Raw genomic sequence first — 14,806 nt, 5'->3', positions numbered from 1 at the left:
ATGACATACTTTTTGCAAACAAGAGAAATCACAATTTGTTTCTCTGCATATTTTAGAAAAAAAATGGAAACGTTTGACATTTGTCATTTTTTTCGCAGATATGTTTTCGTTTATATTAACCTATGCATGATAACGATTTGGTAGGCAATCGTCACAAATATATATACAATACTTAACGTGCATTTGCCAGCCAACGAGGCGGACTATTTACAATCAAATCATATGTGAGGTGCTGGAATCGTTCCTGTTGTTATCGAATCTATTAGATGGAGCTGACTATATCGCTTTTACCAAAGACATATAACAACTTACAGGCGCCATAACACAGTAGCGATTTGGAACTTTTGAGTCTTGCTCACCATAACCCGTCAGTTGTTATGTATTTAATACTTTAATGTATGTCGCCTTTTCATATCATGCTTCTTCGTTGCAACGTGTTTTCTAAGGCCATTAAACAGCAACAAACAATGAATTCCCCTGTATTCACCTTAAAGTTAATGATATTGAATTCCCTAATTTTCCAACTTGTATTTTTTCCTTTATTGTAACGTAACCGATTACAAGCCTTCTATTAAAGGCCAGCGAAGTAATGTACCCTCTTGCATTTCCATTATTTCAACTGTTAATAAATAAGTTGAGACTCAATAAGCCACGGACATTGGACATCAGGAAAGTCGTTTTTAGAATCAAAATGGCCCATGTGGCAGTTATTCCTGTATTATTTACCAGGAACCCGGACGATGATACTTTATTAATCATAAAACACATAGGGGATGGTATTCCCCGCCGTCTTACAATTAATTTATCATTTAAACATGTAAAATGTTTAGTTTGATAAGCCTTTTATCAAACTGTTTACATTTTGACAACTAGTCAGAAGATTTGAAATGTAATTTGCATATTGTCTTTTTAAATTAATCAGTATCATTATCGGGCTGTGGATATACAATTGTTTGATGCTACAGCATAGTGTTGCTAGACTGAGATACATTACATCGATAGAATAACAGATCAAATATTCTGGAAAACTATATAATTAACGGCTTTATATGCATTACATAAGTTTCTGGACTAAGAAAACAAAGTTCTTACTTTCAGACTTTGATCAGCGTAGCTCAATCATTTTGGACATAGATGTGTGGCTGTCTTACGTACATGAGCGTTAATATTGTATGCGCATATAAATTGCATTTTTTCGATCTTACTAAATGCAAATTTACACATATTATATATTGTATACGTTAAAAATAAATGTATTATAATATTATTGACACACTGACAATTCATGTACAAATATACCATCTTACTCATAGCATAACCAGATTGTTGTAAATACTCGTTCACATAAATAACCGAAACGTTTTCGTTGTCCTACATAAAAAAGGGTCAGGAATAATATGTAGACATTACTGTTCCTCAATTCAAGGGAAAGAAAGTCGGTTACAAAGTATACAATGCGTATCTCGTCTGCCTGCCATTATAATGTACATGTATGTCTTTCTGCATTATGGATATACTGAGACGAAGTGAAATAAATACCGTTGTTTCCGTTACAAGAAGAATAACATCAATAAAACACGTATTTGAATAACTATAGTGTTCGTGGGTGTTTTACTATTAACGATTCTGTCTTACCACGGTGTCAAACGGCGTTCGCTCGTTTCCGAACGCAGTTACTAGAAGTAATGCTGCACAAGCGATACATATATAATGCACAGCTACAATGTTTCTAATCGAACATATAGGCCACGACGGTGTGTGTTACAGCTTTGTAGCACAATCATATAGATATGCATTTCATAATTAAGTAATTTACAACAAACGTAACTCGTAATGCATGTCTACAACGTGAATATAATTTCGCCTCCTTCGTTCGATGTGTAGAGGTGTATCGAAAACACCCCCCTTAACTATTGTAACAAGTTGACAATCCTTGTCGAATATTGTAATATTATTCTAATTGTAAGTGTAAATCGGCTGTTGTAATGAAAAGACTCGCATTACAGGTTTCTACCTTTGTGATAAAGTTCAAGTATATAACTGACAAATATAAACAACGCTACTTATAATGACTTCTACTAAACGTGTTTTTTCGCGGCGACGCCGCAATTCTTCGCACCGTAATCACAAACATAATAAATAGAAATATAGGGTTAAATTGCGATGGAACTTGAATGGAAACAATAATCCATTTAAAGAAAAATACTACCTCCAAAACAGGTTTATGGCTCTGGGCATCGGTCTCCATTTGTGCATGTTTTTGCATGTTAATATGTTGTTTGAATTTTCTTTGTATTGCTTTAATACTTTCCAGCTGTGAATTCTTGAAGACGAGACGGGCGCCATCAAGATTTACTTAAGCCCACTGAAGTTAAATGATGATGGCACGTAAGAACACTCTATTCGTGCGGCAAAAAATCCACAAAGCACTACCGCTGTAATATCCATAAATAATTTAAAAAGTATGAAGACACCATAGGTGTTGTATTCAGCAATACCTTTTGTTAATAAAACAATTATTAGTATAGTATATTATTTAATAGTGTCAATATCAAAGCGCTAAGCACTCAATAGCTATTGTGACATCATATACTAGACATAATTATGAATTTTAGTGAGAAGAAACGCAATGCCCTTTTAGCATTCTTCGATGTGTTGCGTAGCAGAACTTCGCTCTAATGAAGTGCCATATAAACAACATCTTTTAAATGTCAATAACATCAATATCTGTGTAGCTAAACATCTAAAATCTATAAAAAAAACTCCAAAATATGTTCTGCTACGCAACACATCTAAGAGTGTAAAAAGGACATTGCGTTTCTGCTTTCGTAAATTCATCTGTCTTTTAATTGAGGTCACAACATCTCTTAGCTTTTAAGCGGAAATCAAACAATCGTAAATGTTCAAACTTGCAGTTTCCAAAGATAAAGGAAGTGTGTTATTACATCAGCAAGGTAAACAGTTCAAAGTAAATAGACAGTGCCCATGCAATTAAAGCTAGAACTAGAATAAAAAATCTTAAATGCTTTTATGTTTTATTTTGTTCTTTTGATCGATTGTCTGACTAAGAACGTTATATACTACTCAAAATTTGCTAAGGATCACTTTTTATTTTGTTTCGCATAATCTTCAAATTTGGATAACGTTCATTTTAATTTGTTATTTTGCAGGTTTTGATATTAGAATTTGTGTTTTTGATTTTATTTGTTTGTATTGATTAATCATTGATGCGTGACGCTGGCTGAATCTAGCGAGGGGTGACTTTTCAAGGTTTTCGTGCTGTTACAACGAAAATTGACTGTCTTGTAAAACTTAAGACACGGTAAAAACCTTTAATTGCTGTATCTTCACAAACTTGCACATTTTTGCAATAGTTTGAGTTCTCAATTAAGGTCGGATGTATTGTTACGATATCCTCACAATTGACGACGTTAAAGGAATAATAATGTTTGAAATAATCTTAAATGTAAGAACGACATTAACAACGTGCCTTTCACTGCCATTTTATGTGGAAAAGATTCAGCATATAATAAAAATAAATCCCCAAAAATGAATTTTTATTTTAAAAAAGTCTTTACAAAACACATGGTCTTCAAATTAAACGATTTAATAGATGCCTATCTATGTCTCAGATTATCTAATGTTCATAGCTTATTTAAACAATCGTTTTATTGATGTTTTTTTTATAGATTTTATAACATATATTCGTTTGTCAGTAGGCAGCTGGTGTCTGGAAGGTCTAGCGTCTGTCGATGCTGGGCTTCAAGTACGTCCATTTCTGGTATTATTACATCTTAAAAATACAGCATCGTAAGATTTATGTAATCCTTTTATTCTGATGAGAATTCTAAATATATTATGACACTTAAAAAAGGTTGTAGGCCGACATTTCAACGAGTCTCGGCCTGGTAAAATGGGGCTTAATCCTTGTGCGAAAAGTGTCGTCTAGGATTAGCATGTGCAGTCCGCACAGTCTTCTTTACGATAATCCAGTGTAGTCGGAAAGTCTTGTCCCATATAATTATCTTATGACATAACAGGCTGATCAAGACGACACTTTTCGCCGTTTTAACATTATTTAGTCACATCACGGATGTCAAATAACCTACTCATACTCTTTTTGCGCAAGTATATCCGATCTAAGCACTTAACATGTACGTGTACGAGTAGTTTGCAATGCCGATCTCTTACATCTATTAAATTGTTTGCAAACTATTCATCGGATCAAATTGTATGCTTATATTTAAACTAAATACTATTATAACATATATCATGTAAAAGTATAGCTACAACAAATATTGTGTTGTTTCATGACGTCAACGTGATATAAAATAACATTTTAAATATTTAAAAAAAATATTCTTTATAATAATATTGATATAACCTATCTACAAACCGCAATCTTGCAATCAAGATTTAGGCTTAGTTTAAAGAAATAGACATAGTTTAAAGATAATAGACATAAATACTACAGTTTTATAATGCATAACATAAGAATCATATATTTTAAAATGGATAGCGCAAAGTTTACTTAACTCTATTGAGAACATTGAGAACTGCAACATTGTGTTTTACGTTCACTTCAGACGGTTCATGTTATTAAAGCAATATAATTAACATATATCATACAGTACCTTTCATAACACTACGATCATGAAAAACAAATACTTACTCCATTTCTTCGTCCATCATGTTATCCCGAAAATCATAACAATGTCACAAATACCTTTTTTGTTCTCAAAACACTAAAACACTTCCCGGGTAAAATGGTGGCGTCAGTTTTAGCGGGTTTTCCCATAAACGTCATCAGTTTTATTTAGACATATATATACTATATTCTATATTTTATATAGTTGTAATTCTTACTACATTAAGGATATACAATTTATACAACACTCCTAATGGATGTTTTAATCATGTGAGCCTAGTTCTGGAAAAACTGGGCTTAATTATGTGCTAAAATTATGGCCCAGATTTACCTGTGCAGTCCGCACAGGCTAATCAGGGACGACACTCTCTGCTTACGATGGATTTTCGCTTAGAAGATACCTCATATAAACGATCAATTCAAAAACAGAGGAAAGTATCGTCCCTGATTAGCCTGTGCGGACTGCAAAGGTTACAAAAGGGACGGTACTTTACGCACATGCATTAAGCCCTGTTTTCCCAGAATGCGACTCATATTTACTAAATAGGCAAATTTTAACGGGCAATCCAGAGATCGACTGTTCGCAGATCCCGTGAGTACGAAGCGTCAAGTGTTCCTTCGACAGGACCGACTGTTGCCATGACTTCGATGACCCCTTATTCAAGAGGATGGGGGAAGCCCCGTGGGTTGGGAAGGACCACAGTGAACACTATTCAATAATCCGCGTTCTGGAAAACTGGGATTTGCTTTCGGTGTTTAAGATGTGGTTTATTTCGTTTAAAGGAAGTCTCTTCTTTGCGAAAATCCAGTTGAGGCGGACAGTGTACTCCCTGATTAGCATTCGCATCATGTTTCTGGGATATATTTGAATTAGTAAGGAGTTGGGATTTGGGTTTATATCTTCCTTGTCTGAACCCTTAAGCAAGTGTGCCCTTACGTTGGACAGACAATAATCCAGTATGTATACAGCTTAAAGAAAGGGTTTAATTGGGACCTTCAAAAGAATCATCTCAACTAGTTAGTCGTTATTGATATTACGAAAAAAAACTGAAATTACGGTTATGTTTCCCGAACGGACTTATATCTACATACTTAGGTTAACTAATCAATCTCAAGATTTTGCGGACGGACAGACGGACGGAATGACGGAAAAAGAGACAATACTGAAATAACGTGCACACTCCATTTTTGGTTCTCTACCGTTTTATCAAGTTTTATCTGCCAAACCTTCGTACATTTTGAGTTATCGCAGGATCGAAATTTAGTTTTTTAATTGTTTCTGTCACCATATCGGTTAATATGGCAACAACATTTTTGTCTGACGAAAACATGAAATGTGACGTATACCAACTTTAATCAATTTTATTCAACATAGCTCTAGTACAATTAAAGTTCAAACAGGATTCAGATGTAAGTTTTGTCTGATGGCAACACGGAAAAGCGTTTATTTTCCCCATAAAGCACTCTCACAAAAGTACTGCCCTTTTTGAGTAATCACAGGTTCCAGACCCGTACGGACAAAGTAACCTAAAGTCAATGTTTAAATACTCAAAAAAGGACACAACTTGGTTTTATGTACACGATATGCATTTGTCAGTTTAAACAAAAAATATATAACACTACTATGATATGTGTTTGTAACATTCATCATAAATGGTTAACCTCCTTGGTCCTCACAATGAAACAAATTGAGATTCAAAACAATGTTTCATTTAAGAAAAATTTGCCACTGAAATAATTGTACATAATACGTAGAGACCAATGTCGAAGCTTTCCTTTTCAGTAATATTTCTGCGCCATTCGATATCCGGTAAACGCGCTCTTTGATCTTTGTTTGTCGTCTGCTGCGAGAGTTGTCTCCTTCTCTTTGAAGATGCATCCGCTTTGTTAGGCGGCGGACCGCGCTACCGGAACCGGAAACGTACCTCGTCGTCCTCTTCTCTCTCGGGCTCTTCCGGTTTGCGCGTCTCCTGCGGAGATTTTACCGGTCCCAGTGTTGAGTGGGTCAGGTCGAGATACTTGTCGAATTATTCCGAATGAGCGTCGTCCATGGAGTTGCTGTTGTAGCCCTTGTCATTGATGAATCCATCATCCTATAAAAACACATAGATTTGACAGACATGCATTCCCATTCCCCATCAATAAAGATGTTGAGACGCTACTTGTTTCAATTTCGGCTGCGGGAAAAAGCGTAGATACTCCACTTAAACTATTTGTATTTGTTTTACCATTTATACATTTTGGAGCGTTCCGTTGTTGTTGAACAGACCCCCTACATTTTAACTAATGTGACCTTGAACTTTACCAAACACATCGCATGTAAATCCATATCTCGGGGTTTTAATATATCTGCATATGACGTGTCGTTAAAATATATTTACATGTTTTGAAGATAATGAACGGAAACCACAATCTGACGCCGCTAGCCCACTCAAACAACGATACAACACAACGCAATTACATACATTATTATATAAGATGCGTTTCATACTATGGATTTACAAAATACTAATGGGTATGAAATATTTCTTCTGAATATTTTAATGGATATATTCATAAACATGAGCGGACTGAACAGGCTGATTTGGAGGACACTACATACACGTGCATTAAGCCCAGTTTTTCCAGAACGAGGCTCATTCTTACTTACGAAATAAGGCATCCTCTCGTCCCCGTCCTCGTTTCGGTGGTACTTGCTTCCTTTGGAGAAAATCGAGTCCAGGACCTTGTCGCTCATCTCCATTTTAGACCGGTACACGACGTTCGGTTCGTCCACGCGCTGGGGAGGCGGGTACGAATCCTCGGGCGTCATCTTGGCGAACTTCTGTTTTCTTTGAAACTGCAATTGTGAAATAAAGCGAAAAACGTGGTTGTCAAGGTGCGCGTGGTGACCTTATGTTATATGTTGATTAACGGCGTTGGTCAAATAGGGCTTAATGTTTTCCATGGAACACAAACTTGAATTAGAAAACATGTGATAATTGCCCATATACAGTAATTAAAAACAAGTTTCATGTAAACAAAGAAAAGGTAAGTATGTATTGAATTGTTGATCACCTGTTGCAAATACTCTATGCTCATAATCGACACTTAAAGCGGATTTATTAGCGTTGTTTTACGAAATAAACAGTTCCTTTTACGATTATTGTTTTAAGAAAGAGAAGTACTTGTCGTATTCTTTGACACAAATACGGTCATTTTTCATGTTTGGCATCGTGGCTTATTCATAGAACTCAAATATGCTGTTATCATTAGACATTGTGTAAGTGGATTTGTTACTTATCAAGGACATTTGTATAACTGGATTTTTTTTTTATCAAAGGACATATATTTAACTGTTTATTTTACTGATAAAATGACATTTTTATAACTGGATTTGTTGTTTATCAAAGGACATTTGTATAACTGGATGCGCTCCTATCTCCATCAAAGATATACACTAGTGCTCAAACGGGTACCCGAAAAAACCCGGATCCGCGGGTCAAAAAAACCCCGCGGATCCGGGTCAAAGTTTCTGCGAACGATACCGGTTCGGGTCGCAAGCTACGAAGTACAAGATTATACGTTGAACGTGTAGGTAATTCATCTCTTTTAATCAAGTGAAGTAAAATTACATCCTTTATCAGGTTAAGCAGTGTTGTTATTGCAAATAGTCATAAATGAATAGAAGTGACGCACCAAAAGCATAAATGTCGAGTTTAAAGGAGCTGTCAACCAGATTGACGAAGAAAAGAAAAGTTCTTAAATACCGTTTTTTACAATTATTAGTTTATATTGATTAAAATATCACGACTGGTATATTACATTACTTGAAAAAAAGTTGTTAAGTTTTCATATTTTCAGTATATTCGGTAATACAATTTAACGATGAGAAATCGAAAGTACATCGCGAAAATTTCGCAAAATGATGACATAACGATATACACGCTATAAATGACGAAAGTAGATTGATCATTTTATATATAAAATATATGCAATTCACTACGCATGCGCCATTTGCATTCCTGGGTTTACCACGGGACGATGATGATCAATCTACTTGCGTTATTTATAGTTAACAACTGGTAGTTACCTGGTGCACATACACATGCAGTTACATTTTATTACCGAATATACTGAAAATATGAAAAGTTCAAAACTTGTTCAAGTAATGTAATATACCAGTCGTGATATTTTAATCAATATAAACTAAGAATTATAAAAAAATACGGTACTTTTCTTCGACAATCTGGTTGACAGCTCCTTTAATTTGTTACTCAGATCTAAAAAAAAAAACGAAGCTTGTATTATATAATATATTGACTTCAACGTAGAAGATGCAGTTAGAGCTTACAGTGAAAGTTATTTTGGTTTCTCTCCTCGACATAAGACAAACTTTATTTTTGCTTGACAGGTTGTTTTTCCTGTACATTCACTTTTGATCGCTATTCCTAGTAATACTAACGTTTGCTAATTAAGTTCAACAACGTTGCGTAAACTTAATAGTTTTATGCAGTTCAGTATTTAATTCATAATTAAATAAATCAAAACAATAAAAGTATAATATTCTAAACAATATACTTGACAAACAGTTGACTATTTAAGAACGCTTAAACAGTCTATGACAATTAATGTAGTTTTAACTTAATTAACTTATGTATTGTCTGACCCGACCCGACCCGAATTTTCTCGGGTATTTTAATTTTGACCCGCCGACCCGACCCGAAGAATATTTTTGACCCGTGTGAGCCCTAATATACACACATAAAAGGTCATGGTATTGTTGCCGGGGACTCCGCATCGGTTTCGGAACATATAGAACGATGCTTACACATATTATCAACATTATATATCAACTATAAGTAGCTTCAAGTTTTATAGGCCGAATAATACCGACATGTGGCCGCAAAAACACGCCCATTATATCAAGAATAACGGAACGTCATAACACTAACACGATGCTAGTTTGTATCTAGCTTCCTTTAAACACACGTGCCATGCCACTTACCGGCGCCAAGGTGATATCTCGCGGCGGAACTCCTGTCTCCCAGTCCTCATAGAAAGCTTTAATTAGATACATTATATAATTATGTGTCGGGTGGCATTACTTACGAAGTGTAGTTTTTAATGAAAAATAATAATTCATATCATACATAGTGATAAAACAAACGCTAAGTAATTTAATAAGTAACACAATTATCACTTCATGCGTGTTGGCATCATATCGAACCTACTGTTAATCATTCATGTAATTATTTAAAAAGCTGCAACATGCGCATGTCTGACCTTTTGTCCTATAGTGCGACGTTGACATTTGCCATAGGGGGGACACACCTTCTCAAAATGTTAAACATTTTTGGAAAATTATTTTTAAGATGCATTATGCATATGCATATGCGGATTTAAACTCCAGCAATGTTGTTTAGAGCGAGTGTGCACGATTTTGTCAAATATTTATGAATTTATATCGAATGTGTAAAAAACTTATTATACATATATTTCAATATTAATTAAAGGTGAACTGTCGATTTTATAACGAAAAATGCAGTTTTATAAATATGTATATTCTAAAACGAGTGGAATTATCAAGAGCTATGGCAAAAAATGTTACGATACTAAAAAACGATGTTTTTGTTTTCCGTAAACAGCCCGGGTATTTCCGCCACCTATTTTGGTTGTGACGTCACAGGCACTCAACGCGCATGAATCGGAAACTCGTCCATTGTTATTGCGAATCGAAGCGTGAACACTTCGCGCTTAATGTCAAATTTGACACTCAATAGATCTATCACGTTAGCATAATACAATTCTTTTACACAAGTTTTATTGAAATCGTGTGCTTTTTTATGTATTTTTTGCATGACAATCGTTATTCGATATGGTTCAGTGTGTTGCTTTCGGGTACAAAGAACGTGAGGAAAAGGGAAAGAAGGTTTTTTTTCTGTTTCCCGAAGGATGATGTTACTTGTAAGAAATGGATAAAGGCAGTCAATTCCAGGAGAGTAATCGATGGGAGACTGGTTGATTTCAAACCGAGTAAGGCATCTAGATTGTGCTTGAAACATTTTTACGACAGTTGTTTTTTTCATCCTCCAAGTGTTATGGCTAGTGTTGGAATGGAGTTAAAGCTCAAGCTCAAAGCTGGTGCAATTCCAACGCTATATCCGGAAACAGAGGCATACAAAGCTTCAAAGAAAGCTCCACTAAATCCCAACGACTTTGGACCAGGGAAGCACAACCGAGCGAAGTATGGCGCCTATTCTAAAAGGAACCAGAAACCGGTAATTATGTTTCTAATGACTAATCTATGCTTGTTTATTTTGATATTCACAGTGCTAAATAATTTTAGTCTGATTAGTCAGCATATTATTACAAATGATTTCAAAACACTTGTATTAAAAAATGCGTTGACATCTGGTTAGAAAATAATTCACAATAGTCTCCGATGCAAGTTTATTTCAAATACTGGTCAGGCTAATAGATTCTACAAAGGAGAAGAAGCTGTACTGTAGAAATATTGTTTGACCTATAGACTATAGTATTCTCACACATTGTTTTGTCAAACATTTGAATCCGCAAACAACTTATAAGTATTTCTTCACAGTATTAACCATGCATTATATTTAAATAAATTATATTTTATCAATAACATAAAGGTGGTCTTATAATTGTATGGATTCTCACAACCTCAATGAAAGGTATATAATACACATATACAAATCTATACGCAATAATCAACTTCCCTTATAGATATTTGACGCTACAGCACATTTTAATTAAAAAACAATTTCTTGCTGTATATTGGAAAGCGAATGGATAAACTTCAAACGATGATTCTAAACTACAGTGTACAAGTGTTGGTTAATATATTGTTTCTATTACGTACCTTCTTCAGGCGACTCAACCCCTTCGAGTAATCGAAGTTGCAGTTATCGACCAAACGGCAACGCTTGCATATGAAGTCCAGATCTATTTCACCCCATTGATTAAGTTCCAGCTCAGATACATTCTCACAAACACCATGGTACCACTGATTGCACGTTGCACAAAACAAACAAGCACTGAGACATTGCAACTTACAGTCGCCACAAGGATACCTATTTGCACGTTTACGCGTAAATTCCATGGTTTCACTAACGCTGATACTGAATTAACTTAGAATTAATAGGATTCAAAAGAAGAAAAATAAAACAAATTACGACTTGCACGCAGAAACTGCTTTGAAAAAAAGCACAATAGTCACAGATTATCACAATGGTAGAAAATAAATATTCCACACACAATTGACAGTCAAAACGTTTCGAAATATTAGATATTTCTCAACATACGCTGTACCGTCTATGACGATAAAGGTACGGACATTTCATGGTCTTATATAGATGCAACAACGTGTCAATTGAACTTTCGATTAAACGGGGCTGTTCCAGCTTAAGGCCGGTGTTTTCTTTACGGGAATAATACTCCAGGTGACACGGCTGGTGCCTTACCCGGTAAAATCTGACACGGGTGGAGTCAGATGACGGACCCCTTTAGCAGAACAGATCAATACTTTATTACTCCCAGGTATAGATAGATACAACATGGGGACCCCATTAGCTGTGAGTCGAATAACATGTGTGAATGTCACAATAAGTGTAGTCATTGGGATATGTCATTCAAATAAACAGGGAATATGCAAGTTGCTCTAATAAAGTGAAATTATTTGTGTCAACATATGGCGTTTGTGGGAATCCCGGACAATCGCTCGGGGTGTGTTTTTTTTAAACAAGACAAGTGAATAAACAAAAATCTGCCTTGAATTTTCTATGGAAGAGTTTTGTGTGTGTGTGTTTTTTTTTTCATTTAGAAAACGCACATTTTTATAACTGAATTGTTGTTTATAATAATAATATTTGTTTTCCATATATCTCATTTAGAGTTTCCTTTGAGATTAAATGTCGCATTTCCTGAAAAAAATAAAAGTTCTGTTCTGTTCTGAAATGTCGCATTTCCTGAATTGGATTGCCGCTTCAAACTGTGAAAATTTTGTCGGCCTTTTCTTTTAATTCAGATTTCACTGTGGCAAACCTGGTCAGTCATTACTGGAAACAACAATATAACTGTGTAATTATTCGAACAGAACAAATATTGTATGCACATTACGCATATTACAGCTTAGCGTGATTCAAATTTTGAGACTTTCATACATGCGTGAAAAAATGAGTTAAATTAAGATACTAATAAGTATGTGTGAGAGTGCTGTGTGTTCATATATATACAATAAATTTAGTATATTTGTTTGTTTATCGCTTGTTTATTCAAGAACAACAACAACAACAACAACAACATTTATTAGCTTTTAAGCATACAATAGCTTTTTAGCCAAATGCATAATTAAACACAAGTGTGATGACATGGGTTATAATAATTATGATAATAAGGTTATTATTATGAAAATTATGTAAAGGAAGAAGTCAATAAAGATTTTAATGATACATAACATATTATATGTTCCTTTAACATCAATAATGGCAGTTGTTAATAAAATAATGAGACAAAGAGTACACTGTTCTGCATAATTAGTTTCACTTTAACATTGATATAGAAAACAATGTATAATTAGATGATTTAACTTGTTTTTAAATTGTTCCGTAAACAATTCGCAATATATATATAAATTAAAACAACATATTTACGAAAATCAGTTTAAACAGGCAAAACAAAGTACATTTAATTTTTAATAAACTGTGCATGTTTACAGACATCGGTAACTGTTTAAAACAAAGTACATTAATTGCATAATTAACGGTACATAAATGACAATAATAATCGTTGATTTAAAGAGAAAAAACAACAAGTATATCTTTTCTTTAAGCATATTATACATTAAATATCTAAATTTCTAAGGGTCTCTTTATTATAACTATTTAAAAGTTTCATAAAATTCTGCATACTGGTACATGGTTTTAATGAAAAGTGTGTTGCAATGTATTTGGATCTTTCTGCTGAATAAAACGGACATTTAAGTTAAAAGTGATATTCGTCTTTTAAATCTTTAAGATTACAACATGCATATATTCTTTCGTTTCTGCTTATGTTATAATGTGTGCCAGTTTCAATCAACAACTTATGTGATGAAAGGCGTATTTTAGCTATGATATTTCTATGTGTTTTTTGTTTTCAATGACATCTAAATATCAGAGACCATTCAAATACAGGTTTGAGTTGAAATAAACGAAATAAAACAATAATAGTTCTTTCTAAACTAGTAATGAGGTTGATAAATCAAGATTAACATGTAATAATATCGTATGCATTTATTTCTTCGGCTTTCTCTTATTTAGTTCTCATTAATATGTTCTTTAAATAGGGGTCTCCATTAATGAAGACGGCGCTAATAATTTGTGGAAGGTGGAAGAAAATTTCTTTAGCGCGTTACAAACTGTATGTGTCAATTTTGCTAGTTCTTGAGAAACTGTGTGAGCGGGCTATGTTTTTGTAGGTGTTAATTATCTCATTCAATGCAGGTGAATGGTTGACTATGTATCATTGTGAACAAGAGTGACAACAAATAAAATAACAAATACATTTCGTTAAAAAAACGTATGACCAAATTTCTAAAAACACGTGTATAGTCTACCGAACTTGTAACAGATGTAACGAATATGTGTACTATGTGTAGTATTTTTATGAATATGTTTTATTTCTTATAACCATTTGGGAAGATCAAAGATTAAGTGGTGTGTAACCTATATTTGATTTCAAGTATTTTTATTGGGAAATTAAACAATGTGACGAGTAAAGATGAAGCATTACAATAAAATAGTTATTTTTAAAAGATTAAGGTATATTTGATGTAGATTTGGGTATATTTGATGTAGATTTGGGTAGATTTGGGTAGATTTGGGTCGATTTGGGTAGATTTGGGTAGATTTGGGTAATTCGTGTCGCCGAATGCAGACAATTTCTCTCTGTATGAAGTTGTATCCTTTACTTTAATTAATGTATCTGCAGTGTATGACATCTTCTTTGTCAAATTTAATGCTTTATCACAACATATTGAACGGAACTACGGAGATTTTCAAATTTTTTCGTTAAGTATTATGAAGCAATGCAATTTTCTTTGTTTAGCCTCCAAAATGGCGGACATCCGGTTTGGACGCAGTCTAAAATGCGGATCGTGAAATACCTCAATTGGGC

At 34.2% G+C, this 14,806-nt stretch overlaps 2 protein-coding genes across 44 annotated transcripts in view; one reads left to right on the top strand and one right to left on the bottom strand.

Annotated features, from left to right (window-relative positions):
- Positions 1–14,806, bottom strand: part of LOC127881542 (uncharacterized) — a 533,182-nt gene that overhangs the window by 83,074 nt on the left and 435,302 nt on the right. The window lies entirely within an intron of this gene.
- Positions 1–14,806, top strand: part of LOC127881551 (WD repeat-containing protein 37-like) — a 364,483-nt gene that overhangs the window by 113,850 nt on the left and 235,827 nt on the right. The gene's annotated exons all lie outside the window — the stretch shown is intronic.

The sequence above is a fragment of the Dreissena polymorpha genome, chromosome 5 (assembly GCF_020536995.1).
Source record: "Dreissena polymorpha isolate Duluth1 chromosome 5, UMN_Dpol_1.0, whole genome shotgun sequence".
Classification (NCBI taxonomy): domain Eukaryota; kingdom Metazoa; phylum Mollusca; class Bivalvia; order Myida; family Dreissenidae; genus Dreissena; species Dreissena polymorpha.
This window is presented reverse-complemented; position numbering and strand designations above follow the sequence as displayed.